The sequence below is a fragment of the Glossina fuscipes genome, unplaced genomic scaffold, assembly GCF_014805625.2.
Source record: "Glossina fuscipes isolate IAEA_lab_2018 unplaced genomic scaffold, Yale_Gfus_2 180, whole genome shotgun sequence".
Classification (NCBI taxonomy): Eukaryota; Metazoa; Arthropoda; class Insecta; order Diptera; family Glossinidae; genus Glossina; species Glossina fuscipes.
The window spans coordinates 617195-634898 of NW_023998523.1; the positions used below are offsets into that span (position 1 = coordinate 617195).

General features: G+C 33.4%; 1 protein-coding gene across 3 annotated transcripts in view; it reads left to right on the forward strand.

Moving 5' to 3' along the window:
• The window catches only part of LOC119641829, a 209699-nt gene that overhangs the window by 118092 nt on the left and 73903 nt on the right, over nucleotides 1-17704 (forward strand). For all 3 annotated transcript variants that reach the window (XM_038040696.1, XM_038040695.1, XM_038040697.1), the window contains exon 4: nucleotides 8225-8271. The gene's annotated coding sequence lies outside the window, so the exon portion shown is untranslated. The remainder of the gene's footprint in view (nucleotides 1-8224; nucleotides 8272-17704) is intronic.

Below are 17704 nucleotides of genomic sequence, written 5' to 3' on the forward strand. Positions count from 1 at the left end.
TGACTTTATATCAAATTTTAGCAGATGTGTGATTATTATATGATGAGAGGTTAAGATTCCAGGTCTTCAGTAGCTTGTCCATTTTAATCGAAAAAGGGGCAGTTTTGTAAAAAAATCCCTTTTCATCTCTTTAGTCAATTTAAAGGTTTTTAGCTTTGAAAAATACGCAGAAGGAGATGTCTGAAAAGAATACAGCACTTGCGAGGCGTTATATGTTAAACAAGTGTTAAAAAGATTTTCAAGAGCCAATGTTATGTAAAAAGGCGCTTTATCTTGGTGCCAATACCAAGGATTGTCAGCGCATAATATCGGTGACTATCCTCACCAGAAAGTCCTTGCTAACATATTGGCTTAGAAGAAAATATTTGTAGGGAGCCACATCCAGATAACCGAAGAAAACTTTGTCTTTGCACTTGTTTATCGCTGCCACAATGATCAAGAGCAGAAAATGGAAAACTGGACTGCGTCGCTGTGATGGAAAAAATGTGAAAATAAACACTTGCGATCAAAAAGCAAAAAACACAGTAGCGATATCGAGGCTCCGAGTCGAGCTTACATAGGTATTGATCGTATGGAAAAAATTGGATTACGTTTTTAGACACTATGTTCAAGTTTGGTCACGAAAAATTAATATCGTAATAAGCAACAAAATAAAAAAATAAAAAAAATTCGAAAAAAACAAAAATTTCTACATTCCCCCACCGTACTCTGCAGTGATGGTGAGCGTGGACGATTTTTTCCATGTTTGGGGAATTCATATGGAAATTTTCATTGTTTATCTGCTAAAATTTATGATCATCGAACAAAACACCAAAAAGCAGATATTCTCAGTATGTTTCGTTGTACGTATGCCCTTTAATTTTCAACGTTTTTGCCAACTTTAAATTTAATATTTGCAACCTGGAGATTATTTACCATGGATATTACACAGACATGCGGACATGGGCAAACAAACCACTGAGAATTATATGCTGATCAACTGTATATATATAAATATTTAATGCAGCATCTCCACAGTTTCCTTCGGGGTGTTGCAAACCTTTAGATAAATTGAACACGCTATCCTTCGATGATGTGTGATAAAAATTTATTTAACATAAAGCTATTCTTTTATCAATATCCACAATGTATACAAACAGACGTGTTTGACTTTGCTCTTGGAATCATTGATATACAGCCGAGCAATTTTTATACATTACTCTGCCTGTGGTAAATGGGTATATTAAGTTTTTATGGACGCAAGTAACACCAAACAGGGCTTACGATCTTTCCAGAATCGATCTAACCTTGTTCGTGCTACCTTGTTCCATCTCATGTTTTTTAATGTATTTTTAGTGTTTGATCCACAAGTTGTTATTTTTGAAATGTTTTGATAAAATTTGGTAGGCTCGCGTATTTTAGTCCAAGGGTAAACCCTATTGCAATTAGTTCGGGTCGAGTCGCTTTCTCGACATATAACACTATATTTCGACGAAAATCGCTGAGTGATAGTATTTCAACATTGTGAATTGATATGAAATCTCAACCTTACCGAAATTGGATCGCATAGGTCTATTTTTAGGATACTACCTCATATATGGATTCTCAGAAAATGTAAAGCCTTATATGCCTAAAAGACCTAATTGTTGATGTTTTTGAATAGCGTTAGTCTATTGCGTGGACCACGCCTTTCTGATGAATAATAAGGATTTCTGATGAATAATAAGCCCCTCACAAAAAGGTTCAATTCTTAATATTAAATGCTGCAAATTGGTCCATAGTAGCATTTTAACAAAAAAGGAACTGCAGGGAATTTGGATCACATAGCGCTATTTCTTAGAGTCGAACACACCATGAAAAGTAATCCCTTACGAAGCGAAGAAATCTAATTTCTACTTTTTAATGACGGAAATTGAAAAATAATCACAAGTTTGGGAAGTGAACTATGTTTGGCAGATTGGGATGATGCCATGCGATGTTTCGGACATCCTCCAATAAGTGAACCTTCGTGCAAGTATGACTGCAAAAACTGATCTTTTCAAACCTAGTAAATAACTGTACTAAATGACGCGATGTACGGTGTCAAATGGTCGACCTTGGCCGGTTATAAAGTTCATACTTGTTGTAATGAAAAAATTCTTATCTTCATTTGAAATTTTGCGTTAATTTATCGAGTTTTGTTTCTGAGCTACACTCAAATACGAATGTGGAGAGAATGCTACAATATGTTAAGGAAAAAAGCAAGCCACCAAATGATGAAACTAGAATGTTAGATCTAGCTGGAAAGAGAGACAAAATGATAGATAAGGAAACAGAGATGTAAGAAAGAGATAGAACGAAAGAAAAACAAGGCGACGTTCAGAAAGATAAACGGAACGGTCTCTGAAACATTAAGTTCCTCTCTAGGTAGATGCAGACCAATATAATAAAATATTAGCCAACCAATCTGTGTATTTCAAGTAACATTCATTCGTGCAGGGGAATATGATGTTTCTTATCAAGTTGTGCATACTATTGCAAGTTTACTCTCTTTGCCTAAAATATTTTTGATTACATCATTTAGTCGTGACACTAAAACAAATATCATATTGAATTCTCGTTATACTATTAGAGCATAACGCTTGCATAATGACTTACATTATTATTTGTTTTTTTTTTTCTTCAGCTGGTAATTAAAATGTAAAGAAAATCCATAATGTTTGTTGGCTTAATAATATCCAGGCAATTTTTTTGTTTTTAAAAAAGGAAAGCAACGTTCGGACAACAGACAATGAAATGGAAAATAGAAAAATAAGATAATGGAATTAGGAGTAAATTTACCGCTGTGCGCCATAGTCGTGAATAAAGCAAATGCTTTAGTACTTACTTCTTACAAAGTCATTAGTTAATGTTATAAATTACAACTGCTATTTAATTATTGTCAAAATGCCACGATTTAGTTACAATACGAAACATTAACAAGAACAGTAACAACAATAGCAACCATAATCGATAACTAAACAACAATAAAAGCTAAGCAAAGATCAACGGTTCGAAAAATCTATCAGAGACTTCATTAAGTGAGAATTGTGTCACCTAATTAAAGTAAATGAGTTAAATGACTTGGCCAACACCAAACGCCAGAAGATGAAAAAAAAAATAAAAATAAATAAAAAAAAAAAGAACAAAACACCAAAATGTAAGTGAAAAAAAAGAAAAAAAAAAGCAACAGAAAAGAAATGCTTTACAATTCGGTTTTAAGACTGTGGCAATTGATGGCTCTCCAAATGAGAAAACGTGAGTTAGATAACGCCTCTGCACCGCGCTGAACTGCAATGTCATGTAATGCATTAATTCACCAAACAAACTGAGCTGCTGATGTTACCAAAAATACAGTAGAAAAGAAATGATTCGAATAAAAAAGAAGGAAGAAATGTATACACAAATATTACTAAACCAAATAACACAGCAAGCCTTCCATTCATTTGAAGTTATTTGCATTAGAATGACAACAATGGTCCAAAGAGTGGCAAAAAAAAAAAAAAGAAAAAAGAAAAGCAACAAATTCGAGTTTGCTCGCTGGAGTATAGCAATAGAACGACACAACAAATGAAGAGCAGTAGAAAATCAAATCAAAAGTAGCGGCCGTTTTCATTTTAAACAACAAGAACACCAGCGACAGGCACTTTCTCAAAAGTGGAATTTTCGCAAGACAACAAGAAAAGCAATCAGATGTAAAGGTGGCTACATTTTCTAATGTTATTACTATTTCGGTTTTGTGGTGGTATCTGCCGGTTGTACTCAAGCTTTTAGACTCTTTTGCGGTCAAAGTAAAGAATTTGAAACGTGACAAAAGTGTTATTAACTAAAAATGTTTCTGTTAATTTTTTCTGCTTCTTTTATTGCGAAAGTCTAAAGGAGAAAAAAAAAAAATAAAAAAAAAACAACAAAATTCAACTGAGCCACATTAACAAAAGAAAAACACAATATTTTCCATCTTCTATTTCATTGGATATATATCTTATTTTATTTTATACATACACATATAAATATATATATAAATATATAAATATATATATAAATATATAAATATATGTATATATAGAATTGATAATTGTTTAAGAGAATTTTTTGTCTTGATATTCAATCAATGACAATTGCGCCTCATGGCAGTCGTTGACATTTGTACTACTACTACTACTATTACTACCACTACTGCTAGTAGCAGAAGAGCAGTCAAGGTGCAAACAACTTTCTTTTCTCTTTGATTATCAGTGAGATATACCATTTAGGGAAACATGCTAGCACTGTTACAGCTTTTGTATCATCTAAGAATATACATCAAGCAAACGTTTTCGTGTCATCTTATTATACCCTCCATTGGTTTACCTATATACTTACACGGTTTCAATTCATTCAACTGAAAAGGATCATTTTAGTTCATATATTTTCAGCATATGTCCACAAAGAAAGTTTAGCGATGAGGGCACTTAATTGCCACAAACCCATGCAGACTTAAACAAAAAGGCTGACAAAAGTTTTACGTAATAAATAGAATTTCTGAGGTGTAGCGACCTCAAACTGGAAGCAAAGATTCCTTTGAGATCAGTAAAACTATTTCCAATTGGCTTACGTGTTATATTATCTTGGTACATCGAGGACTCACTCTTCACCGCCTTTTTTATCTTATCCAAAATCTAGAATATGTATGCACAACCACTAATAAGGCGTTAGGAAAATGGTCTCAATAGTCTTATAAATATGAATGCACTTAATAAAAAACAATATTGTGATCCTAAGGGAAATGCCTGAAATTTAAGGGAGAATCGTACGCAGAACTAAATATCCCTCTAACTAACTAATTTCCTTTCACTGAAATAGGGTCGCGCGAAGATCTAATCATACGGTTGTTGTTTTATAAGTTTGCCTCTCTGCCTCCCGCCACCCCCTCCCTCCACCATATTCTTTTTTTACCTTAACAGTTTTAAGACTGAAATGAATTCTCACAAATTTAACCTTGGCCGCCATTCTCGAAACTATAATCGCTTATCATAAGTAAAAAGTCTGGATACTCTATAATATAGCGTATAGCAGTTAACAAGTCCCAGGAATAATAAGAATCAAAAATTCGCTTTTTTTTGCAAAATTCAACTTTATTCACCAACCTAACTATCTCAAAGGATATGAGAGAAATTAGTATAACGTTTCCCTTTAGCTTCGGCTGATGATTTGAGTCCAAACTCTCACGATGCCCTTCACTTTCCCTATCATATCACTTTTTCTAAACTCTCTTCGTTGGAGGATGGATCCTTTTCAGATTTATGCATATCTGAGCGGTATAATTTGCCTACGAGAGTAAAATATAAATCCTTGATCTAATAATCTAAAGCAACAACAACTGATTGACTTTTTCGTGTACAGAGTTTAGGGTATAGGCATAAAAGATTCATTCCAACGTGATTATATTATATAGAGGATAGCAATATTAATATTAATCAATTTTTAAGCATTTTTTTTTTTTTATCGAAGTTGATAATCATTCTAGATAAAAAATGAAAAAAAAAAAAATGAAGTGAATTTTATCTGTAAACGTAAACGCTTTAACGAAACAACTCAACTTTCACAAGAATCTTAAGCAATTTATCAATCGATCAAATTCTTTACAACATGGTGATGAATGTGAGATAATTACAGAATCCATACAAGCAAACACACGCATACGCACACGCACACGCACACGCGCATTTTTATTAACAAACTATAGTTTCCGTGAAAAAAATGAAATTAATTGATTTGGGCGGTGGAATCCTCACTTAGAAAATGCTTTCTAAACAAAATAATCTTTAACACTAAATACTTTCTAAAGGTGGAAGAATATTCTTTCTGCAATAGCTTTCGTGTTTACCCACACTTTTTATATTCTAACTTTTATTTGCCGTTGGTTTATGGATTTAAAAGATTAGTAGCTAGAGAGCTAAAGCTATTAGAGTTTTATGTGCGTTTGTACGTCATTTCTTTAATGGGGTGTTATCTTGCCTTTACGATAAATCAATTATATAAAAGTGGCGGGAGGTATAAATGGCTGTGGATTTATAAGCATTACTACAACAAATTTCGTAAGTTTGAAAAAAAGTTATTAACAATATAGTGATCGTAAAGAAAGAGAACCAATTCCAAAAATTTAACGGCAGTGATGTTTCAACAGTGTAATTTTTATTCATTTATACGTCAACCGGTTGATCGAAATCATTTTTGTAATCATATTTAATCTCGCCGCAGCTTCGTCTATTATTATTTGCGCTATTTGAACAAGATCAAGGTACTAACGTTAGGTTGTGTGTAATAGATTTTCATGTCTGTTGTGGTCGTACTTACCGCTAACGTTGTTAATTACTTCGAACCGAGCTTCAAGTAAATCTGTATACCATGAAATTTCAATCTTAATTTCTCGCCTATCGTCATCTTCTTTGTGGATGAGTCACGGCCAATTTTAAGATTGATTTGTTAGTACTTTTTATATTAATTTTTGCAACCTTGATTATTCCAACAGCAGGCAAACGAACCAACGGACAAATAGACCAACTTTAAACGGCTCCAAATTTTAGGCCATTCTGCGTTTAAGATCCTTCGGCGATCGATATTTAAGTAAAGACAAATTTTTATTACAGTCATTGGGATTGTATACTCTGTTGCCTATTTATAATGATTCGTGGTGCATATGCCTCTATATGTATTATTCCGCGTAACGGGGTAGGTAAATATCGTGACTACCAAGTCAAAGTTGACGGGCTCAACTCCCAACAGCGGTAGAGTTCGCTTTGCTCCCAGCCGCAGCGAATGTGCAAGCGGTAAGGGCATCACACTTATCGATTGTGCACACACACTCACACACACACCCTAGGCTGCGATCATCACCTTCCCATGTCTTCCTCTTTCCTTTCTTCGTTCTGACAATCACCATTTTACACGGGCAGGGAACATGCTCTGAATGATGGATCATAGTGAAAAAAAAAAAAATGAAAAAATTTCTAAGGTCCTATGAAAGTAAGAGTTACAGCACAACTTTTCTCCTTCGTATTTCTATCCATACGCTCATCTGGATTCTTTTTAAACACAAAACTATTGGTCTTCGCTTCAATTGAAGTAAAAAAAAAAAAAAAAAATGAATATCATCACAACTATAATATTAAGATCAATTACTTATTACCGCGATTAGCGTCATTTTTATTTCTATTATAGCGATCATTACCATTATCACTGCCACTATTACTTGCTCCTGCTCTTACCATCACTATTACTGTCACTCTTAAAATCACTATTGCTGTCACGAATAGCATCATCATTACTACGGTCACTTGTATCACTTTTATATTCACTATTCTCACTGTTATTATGCACTATCGCTATCGATATTTATTATCAGTGTCGTTATTCTCATTATACTACTTGTACTACTACTCTTATTGCTATCATTACTATAAGTTTTGCCACTAGTCTTGTCACTACCGTTATTATTCCTTCTGTTAGGATGTTTGGAAAGTCTTTGTATTTGTTCTCAACCGTGGATCTAATTGAATATTTTCACAAGCAAATTTCCAATTAAAGCGCACTGTCCTCATATATTTGTTAGTCTGATATCGTAATGCTTGCGCGAGAGAAATTTTATTTGATTTTGCGCAAAAGTTTTTCGTTTGGTACCGATAGCCGAAAGCAGCATTTTCGACGCACTTTATTGACGTTATTTAATGCGCAGTGCCAAAACTGTCCACTGAATCCTATTGGTCTTAAAAAAAAACATTTATACACTGTCTGTTCTGGCCAAGAAAACGAAATTTGTTTCCGATTCACGTAATACTTTTGTTGTTGTTGTTGTTATTGTTATTGTCACTGATATGGCCATCACTTTTCATTTGTATTTATTTTTCGCTTCCTGAACTAATTCGCTTATCCCGTCCCGCTCCTGTTTCATTTCCATCTTACATTGTCTGCCCTATACGTGTCACATATTTTTCTTCTTGCAAGTTTGCTGTATCCCAGTTATCCAATTTATATAACTTTTTAATTATGTTTTTATTTTGATTTGTGGTTACTACCCTTTAAATATTCAGTAGCTGAACTTGTAAAGGGTAAAAGAATCGAAATGTAAACATAACGAATAATTTCCATAAGTTATTAATATTATTATTTATTATTTATTATCCCGAAAGATTTTGTCACGTTTTTTTACTTTGTTTATTTTTGTATTGTATATCGTTTATCTTTTTAGCTTTTTGCATCGCAACGAAGGTCGTTTCTAAACATGGCGCTACATAGGTAAGCTCTATAGAATTTTTGTATTTAATATTGACGTCGTCGAAATGTCGTTTCAAATGCCTTTTGTCAAATCCCTTTTACCTTATTTATGGCTTTTTTAAAGGTTTTTTCTTTTTTATGCATTTTTGTTTGTTTTGTTATAACAACATACACACATAGCCACAAAGGTACTTAAGCAGTTTTATTTTGAAAATTCGTTTTAATAAAAAAAGTTTTATTATCGGTTAACTTAAATAGATATTATTTCACACTTGTGGCATGATTTCTCTTGATGTTGCCTTTTAGCTATTTTTGAAAAAGAAAATTTCTCTAATTAGAACGAAAACGTAATAAAACAGTTGATTATCTATTCGCGAAATAAAATAAAAGAAGGGCGCACATGCGTTCCCAATACATTGTAATTGATGTAAAATTTTTATTAAAATGGAATTTGTATTTAATTTTTATGCCTTGCACCACTCGTGATGCAAAGGCATATTAAGTTTGTGCGGATGTGTGCAACATCCAGATAGGTCAACTTTTTATTATACTGATCGATTCAGAGTTTTTTTTTTCTGAATTAAACTAAGCTTGTCTGTCCGTCCGTCCGAACATCTCTCTCTTTTTTTTGTGTTTAGGTCGAAATTTTTGAGAAATTTTGATGAAACTCGCTTTGGATGAAAGCTATTAAAAGCTATGGCTCCGATCGGAATATCTTCTCGACCAGTTTCAATATAAGGCCTTCTTTTGAAAAGTCGCTCTATGCATAATTGTATTAAGCGAAATGGTTTAGGGTATTTAATAGTGGGTCGTGGCTTCCAAAAATATTTTCACTTCTTACTCAACGATTAATTTTGAAAGTCATTTCTGTGTGTTTTTAGATACTTACCATCGTTTTTATTGACCGATCAATGTCAGGATGAACTTAAATTAAAACAGAAACCAACCGATGTATCACCAAAGCTCTCATTTCAATTAATTTTTCATTTGTGTTGATTTTTATCAAGAATACATTTCGATTTCTTTCTTCATCACTTTCGAAAATTTATTTCTATATACACTGAAGGTAGATTAATTTTGTCATTCAGCTTGTAATCACAGCATGCAAATGTACATCAAACGTTTTGCCTGAATGTACTTTTGGATTAGATGATGTGTCCTCAAAATTGTCTCAGTTGTTACAACAAATATCAAAAACTAACAATTGTTGAGAGCTGAGAGCTTCCATGCATGCATGTATTTTATATGTAGCATGTACCAGCTTCGCCTTGAAAGTACCCATCTTTCACTCTTGTTTAAACTAGCCGTCTCTATGCCATGATCAAACATTTCATTTATAGAAGGGGAAATTTTCAAATTCTGCTCAATTAATAAAATTAAACTTACGTTGATAGTACATAATGCATCAAGAATGATTCCGAGTCAATTAAAACCAAGATAGCGTACGTAATGATTGATATCACTTAGTGCTTCTTCAAAGAAAGTTTCATAAAACATCTTAAACTTGTTAAATTGTATTTGGTAAGGAAAATATACTCATGGAGTGAATACAAAGAACTGGAGCAACGTACTAAAGTCTATTCTAAGTGTTTCCACCGCATCAACTTTAAATAGAAGCCGAACCACAGTGAAAAAGCAAAGTTGAAGATAAGGACAAGGGTATCTTACACCACTTTTGATACAAATCTATATCAGGGTTGACATGGTATATACAGCAACCAAAAGGACTTGAGATGGACGCACCGTACATTTTCCCAATCGATAGAAGCTTGTCTGTCTGTCCGTTCGTCTATTCGTCTTGTATTGTTGCATTCACAATAAAAAACGCTATTTCGGTTTCTTCGATGAGACTTTATACAACGATGCATGCCCACTAACGCACGCTACTCGAAACTGTTCAGATCGAATCGCTTTTTCGTCCATTTCTCGTATAACGCCTTCTTTTAAAGATTCATTGTTTATAAGGAAAGTGGTGTTGGATATTTAATGGCGGACCATTGTCTCCTATAGTGTTTTTACTTCTTTATAGTCTACAGAATAATAGTTCAGAGACTTAAACCTTAACTGATTGCGAGTGAGTTAAGTAAACATTAACATCTTACAACTTTCCTGGTTTTTAGGTAGCGATTTTTATCCTTTCGAAAAATTGTTCTTTGTAGAAATAATGTGTGTAAGCAAGCTGTTCCCTGAGCAAAGGCTGTTGTGACCTCTTGCACTTTTGAATCGATTATAAAGGACTTAAAAAATGATAAACCATAACTAAAATTTTTCAGAATTGGTTGCTGCTCCGTTTCATGAGTTATATGGCCTTCGATTAATTAAGAAGTCGAAGGACCGAAAATAAATAAATAAGTAAAGAAAGGTAAATACGATATGCTCTCTGCAAACATTCGGGATTACACTCAAGTTCAACTATAAACTGAAGTTCTTCAAGTCTACTTTGCATTAAGTTTTCCGAAATCGGTTAAGGCTTTCGCAACATCTTTATGGTTTGCGTTTCTAGCTTTGGTGGAGTATCCCGCTCCGCTCTGAGTCCAGATAAAAAATTCAAGGAACGAATTACTCATTCAGTTTTTTTTGCTGAGATTTTTATAAAACCTTGTTGTGTGATTTACCTTTGGCAAGTAGATAACTGAGACGGGTTTCTTTTTTGTCAAATTTTTCGGAACAGTTGCGATTTTTTCCCGATAATTTACTAAATGTAAAAAATTCGCTCTTTATTTATATAGCACCAACGTTCGCATTCTTCGTATTAAAATTTATTATTTTAAAGATTTCTTCTGTCAAAAGAAACCGTTTGGCAATTATCGAATAACATCAGGGGTTTACTTGACTAAATTTTAAGTATAATCGCTGCAGTAAAGTCGAACAGCGTCAACATAACTGTAGTAAAACGTAAGAAAGCATAAAAAAAGTAAAGAGGGTGGAAATCCGCAACCCGAAAATTTAAATATATGAAGAATGAAGAAAAGAAAATTATGCTCCGCTTTCCCTAACCTTTCATACCTACCCTCTTCATCCTCAAAAAGATTTGGGGATATTTATCCTAGTCAATATTAAGAAAGTAGAACAAGAAGACTAAACTTTCCTACTTCAAGATTTTCGTTGGAAGTGGCTGATTATTTCTCCCAAAAGAAGTATTTCATTTAAATCTTTTTATACACATCGAAGGATGGGGGATATATTCATTATGTCAAAAACATTTGCAACGCCCCGAAAGGAGCTTCAGATATCCCACAAAGTGTATATATTCTTGATCGACACCACAATTCTTATCATATTTAAGCATATCCGTCTATCCGTCGGTGTGCAAGTATAATGTTTGCTATAAATTATCTCCTGGCAGCAAAAATAAAGCTATTGGCCCCAAATTCGACAAATACATTGGAAGTTTTTCACGTAGGTTGGTGAACAAAACTGTCGAAGAACACGGCCACAATACCACGTAAACTAAGAACACATCTGCTTTTCAAAAGGAATAAAAGTTACAGCAGAAAAAAAATTTTAACGCGTATTCCATGGGAAATGCTGTTATGTCCGTACAAAAATGGGAAAAATTAACTACGCTTAAGCAAGATTACAGTGTATCGAAATTTAATTTTTTTTTTTTTCAATATCTCTAGCGAGCAGAAGCTAACTTCATACATCTCATAAGGTAGAGAAAGCCTTGGACAGTTTCAAATTTATAATGCACCGAAGCATGTCTGTCCATCTGTTCGTCTGCCCAACTTTGTAGTAGCTGTAGTGAATGTTACCCCGTCAGTGAAAATAAAGATACAACGTAAGAGATTTAGGAAGTGAGCTAAACTTTTCAAAGGATCCGCCCACAACGGTCAAACGGAGTGCGTTTTATTTTAAAATATCAGTCAGAAAATATCAGTCGCGCCTGCTCCGTGTTATTGACCACTTAAATTTAATTATGTTACTTCTTTTGCCCTTTATAGCAACACGGTGCTGGGTATAAAATATTCGGTCGTAACCAAATATAATTTTCTTACTTGTTTACTTTTAATTTCTGATTCATTAAAATGTTTTGAATTTATATGAAAAGTGGCAAGATATGAATGAAATGTTTTCCATGATTCACACATACGCGAATCTCTGCATGTGCGTCTAGACACAAGGAATAAATAAATAAAAATAAACAAAACGAATGAGCAAAGAGAATAAATTTTTTTTTTTTATTTTTTTTTTTTAGGGTTGCGAAGGTATGCACATAAATCAATTTGGTGTGGATTAACAGATGTAAAGCCAGCCTTGTTTTGACATTTTTATAAAATGTTTATTATTATTTAATAATTTCATGCATGAATATAGTATATTGCCATGATATGTCATGACACTGGCGGCATTCACGTTCTACATGCAATTTCTAGTGGCATGCGAAACGAAATTAAGGTTACACCAGCATATATATAACTATATGTATAGATATGTGTATATCTTTATTGTGTAATATCTAATGTCTTTTTTGTCTATCTTCCTCCTCTTCCTCTTTCTATGATGATAATTTAATGGCAAATTGTTATATTACATGTTATTCTGCTACTGTTGCAAAGCCAACCTAATTAACTGTAAATTATATGACACAGTTCTTGACGAGAAGTGTTCGTTATCTGGTTAATGTTTCAATGTTATGATTGCTTTTGTTTAAATTTATATGAATTTACGATGATATTAACATAATTGCAATGAATTTTTATAATCATTAACCGGGTTTCACTATCAAGCCTAAGTAATATTGCTTTACATAAATAGTTACATGACATGTAAAAGAAAGACATAGGGCCACGCACCTCAAGAGAATGATAAAAAAATATTTTATTCAAAGTATGGTCCAAAACTAGCTTCAGAAGAAGCTGATCCTACGATACTATCTGCGTAATTGGCTATTTTTTCATATCATCATAAGCACGTAGAAGCAGCTCATCGGTAGAAACAAATGTAGAACAGAAGGAACAAAGACTGGTAAACAAAGCGCGTGTGGTGGGCTATTCAAGTTCGCCGTTGTTAATATTTACTACACATATGGTGCAATACATGACAGACCGTCGTCATTTTCAAAAATCTCTCTATGGTGGCTTTTTTATACTTTGCAATTGTTCTTCTTGTATAGATCAGCTTGTAACAAACTAAAGCCTGATAATCAGCTTAAAAGGTATGTCAAAAGTATTTGGATTTGATTTCGCTGGAATTGGTTGTCTTGAGGGCACCATTGTGCCTATTCGCCCTCAAGTGAAAGCTAAGGATTCCCACACTTGCCTTTAGTTAAAAGCTCCCAAAAACTTATGCTATCTACACTATAGTAGGATTTTATGCATAGTATTGAGTAAACAGTGGAATCGGCTGCGAGACGGACGGATAGACAAATAGATACATATTCAAATGGGCGACCAAACAAATAGGTGAACTGACAGATAAGTAACCAAGCAAACTGGTGGTTGGAGTACATAAAGCGAAATTGAAATAAACTTTTACTTGCAATTTTACTTACCTTGCAAAGTCTCTAACCACAATTTATTATTAATGTGCATCAAAATGGAAGTATATATATAGTCTGCTCGCTGTAAGTAAAACATATGAATTTGAATATTAATTTTTATCAGTAAACGTAAGTAAACTTTATATTTGAATGTTTTGAAAGTGCGTAAGCGTTGCACAGAGTTTCATAACGAGCTTTATTTAATTTCTTCTTTTCATCGCATAAATATAACGACTATAATAAAAGCAAATGGAATGCACTTTCCCTCAAACATCTCAAAACCTTTGATCGTAATCCTTTTTTTTTTCATTTTTACATATCATTTAAATTTTACCTTAACTTTTGCAGGTTTGTTGCTTAAGTCTTTTTACATATTTCCCCACTTTTAACGAAAACCGCAAAAGAAGAGAAATTAATTCATAAATGAATTTAAAAGAAAATTCATTTTATTAAAAGACTAAATGTTTAACAAACTGCAGCTAAAAAAATAAAAATAACCAAAAAGAAAAAAAAAAAGTGTTCTGTTCATACCTAAAAACCTGATTTTGTTTCGAATAAAATTCTGAATAACTAAAGAAAAAATTATTAAAATGAAACATTTCACTTAATCGCTGATGGTCACGATTTGTCGATCATTAGGCTATAGTAAACAGTACACAACAACAATAACAACACACAAACATTGATGGGAATCATTATAAAAGTGTAATGGTCCATAAAAAAAAATAAAAAAACAACGAGTTGAAAAGCAAAACATTAACGAAAAAATATGATGGAATAGTAAAGTAACGTATAGCTGCGATTCATCATGACTCTAAAGAGTTTACATTAACGCAATTATTACAATAACATGATTAGTGCAGTGAAACTGTATACGCAGACAATAAGATCTATGCATTATACGAATTTTTTTTTGCCAATGCAATGGCAATCGGTTAAATAAGTGAAATAAGCGCCCAAAACTCATCCCACTTAAATGCCTTAAACGGCAGCGTTAGACAAGGGGGAAAAATATTTGCAAAAATTTATTTCAATAAAAATTTTAATATCAGTTTAGATTTGGTTTTAAGTCTCAGTTTAAGTAGAACGCGATGCAACAGTTTGTGCTGCTACCTGCTCCTGAACTTGGTTATTATTTTATTTATTTTTTTTCTTTCTTTAAGATTCGCATCATTGAAAGCCGGCATCGTTAGCTAAGGTAGGCTTTTTGTTGCGGTTGTGTACTCTTTTGAAAAGAGAAAGCTGTTCGTTCTTATGGTTGCGTTATCTTGTGTTTGAGTGAATTTCTCTTCGAGTTAAACTCGAAAAGAAAGTTTTCTCTATCAGCAGTTTTATAGTGATTCTCACTCTTCGAGCAATGATTAAACGAATGCCAACAAGAAGAGCAGAGCGCATAAAAGCCAAATATAGTTTTGTAGCTACAACACCTGTAACCATCAAATTATAACTTTAATGAGTAGTAGTAGTGAGTTTGAGCTCAAATGTACGATATTTTTGCGTTTTGAAGAGTTGTTGTAGCTTTGTCGTTCTGCCGCATGATTTACCAAAGCAATGTATGTTAGTTATAAAAGTGGTCTTTTGTTAAACATAACATAAAGAAATATTTCAAACATGCAAACCATTCATGTAGAGTACGAGACTGTCTTTAACCCTGGCTTTGTATCTATATATGTATGCATATATGTTGCATTATTTTTCTATTGATACACCACATGACAAACATACATACATCACCAGTAATAGATAAACACACACACACACACACACACACACACACACAAACAAATACACACATACAAACACGCACACTTGAAGTCAGTCACAAACTCCTTGGATTACATACACAATATATAACACACATTATTGACATTACTTTTGACGTCGTTATAAATGTCGTTATTTTTTCTGATGCTACTCATGAGACCGATAGTTTGTGACGTTTGTCTAAGCAAGAAAAAAAAAAGGAAAAAAAAATCAAATTGCATGTTGTCATGTGTAGCTGTATCTTTATCATATCATATAAACACAAGTTTAAAAAAAAAAAAAAAAAAAAAAAACTTTAAAATATTTTTTTTACAAATATTTTTCTTTACTTCTTTAAAATTTCTCCAAGCTTAAAAAAAAAAAATGTTTTTCTTTATTTAACCAAAAATTTTCATTTTAAATATATTCTCTGATCGCTCCGGTTTCTTAGATTAGCAAATGTTCTTGTCCGCTGCACAGATTTTCTTGTAGCTACCTAACACGGTTAAGTAACACCTGCTTGGCTGGATGTTATAACTATGCAACTCGTTTATGTTATGGCAGCAGGATATACGGCCGGCCGCGGTTATCTCATGACCAAGCCTATCAACATGCTTAGAGAAGCTTTTTCTTCCAATTCGTACTTTAGTGCTTGTATATATGCAATTATTCTGAAAATTTGGATACGTCTTCCGGTATCGTTGTCTCCGATGGCAATGTAGTAAGACAAAGATAATTTTTCTGCATATTTAAAATGGCGATCGCTGGGAAGTGATCGACTATCTGACTCTTCTGATCAAATAAAAGATCTTGGAGGGTAGGATCCGATAATAAGGTGAACTTAAGGAGTAGAATTGTTGTAAAACGCATTGTAATAAACTAATAACCAATGTATATTTCCGGTATTGCGAAGTTAATCAGTAAATACAAAATCGAATTTTATAAGTAATTTAGAAACGCGAGTCCATGTCTACTTAAAAAATGACTTAACATTTTCACTACCTTACCAACGTTATAATTTTCCTATTTTATTGTTTTTTAACCGATTCTTTCCGTTTCACAACTTTCACAACTAGATGGATCCATACTCAAATTAACTTAACACACATACAAGGGTTATTTATTACATAATACCTAGTCTAACTTAAAAAGACTTGGTGGGAATATACAAAGTTAACTTAAAGAAACGCAGTGTATGGAATTGGCGAGAGCAACCAGTGTAAGCAATGTGGCACAATAGCTAATGTACACAGTAAGTTCATCGTTCTGGCTATCCTTGGCAGGCATACGAATCACATAATCGAACCAAGTAGCCCAAGTAGGGTATTCACAAACTGGTTATGCTAAGCAATTAGCATTAGCGTAATTGGCATGAAAAATATCCTAGGCAGAGGAGGAGTGGGCGGCCGGTCTTACACAATATAGATTAATTAGGTGTTATGAGTAAACTGACTGATCCACGTTAACATATATTGAGTTATCAAATAAGATAACTTTGGTGGGAACCCAAAATGAATAGGATAAGTCCCTGATATGACATACCCTAACTAACCTGAAAGGATGATATAAAGGCTGTACTTAATCGAATTTTTTAGATGAAGATTGCAAAGCTTGAATTCTTCAGATTTTGGGTTAAAAGCGGCAACTATTTAAAACATAACCACAACCAGGATCATTCTTAATGACTAACTATAAAAATGAATAACTTTTTTCTTTTGCATTTACTACAATCACTTCAGTGCGTGTATGCTATTGGTCGGTTTGGAAAGTTATTTTGCTTTTTATCTTTGATCAAAATTAAAGGCGATTGGCTTTCGTGATCGTGAACGTGAACGGTCAGAAACGATAAACTTAATCTTTCAACGACCTCACGAATTGTCGAGGTTTGTATCAATTGATGCTTTTGTCTTGCTTTCACCAGTTAAAAGTCACTTTGCAGACCATGTATCTTCGATATCCAGAGTAGTTTTAGCCCTGGCGATCTATAAATACACTCTCTACCTTTACGCGATTTTCCATATCTGATCGAACGTCGAACGAAATCTACTGTGTAGAATTCAATAGCTTTGCTCACAAACAACTCGCCCTTCATCGGTTGTCAAAATATATAGCGACAGTGAGACTCAATGGTGAACCTGGCTGTAAAACAATATCATTTAATCCACTGTGAGGGAAACAAGACCAAATGACTTTCCCAGTAACCCAACAGGTCTGTTGTTTGTGACTAAC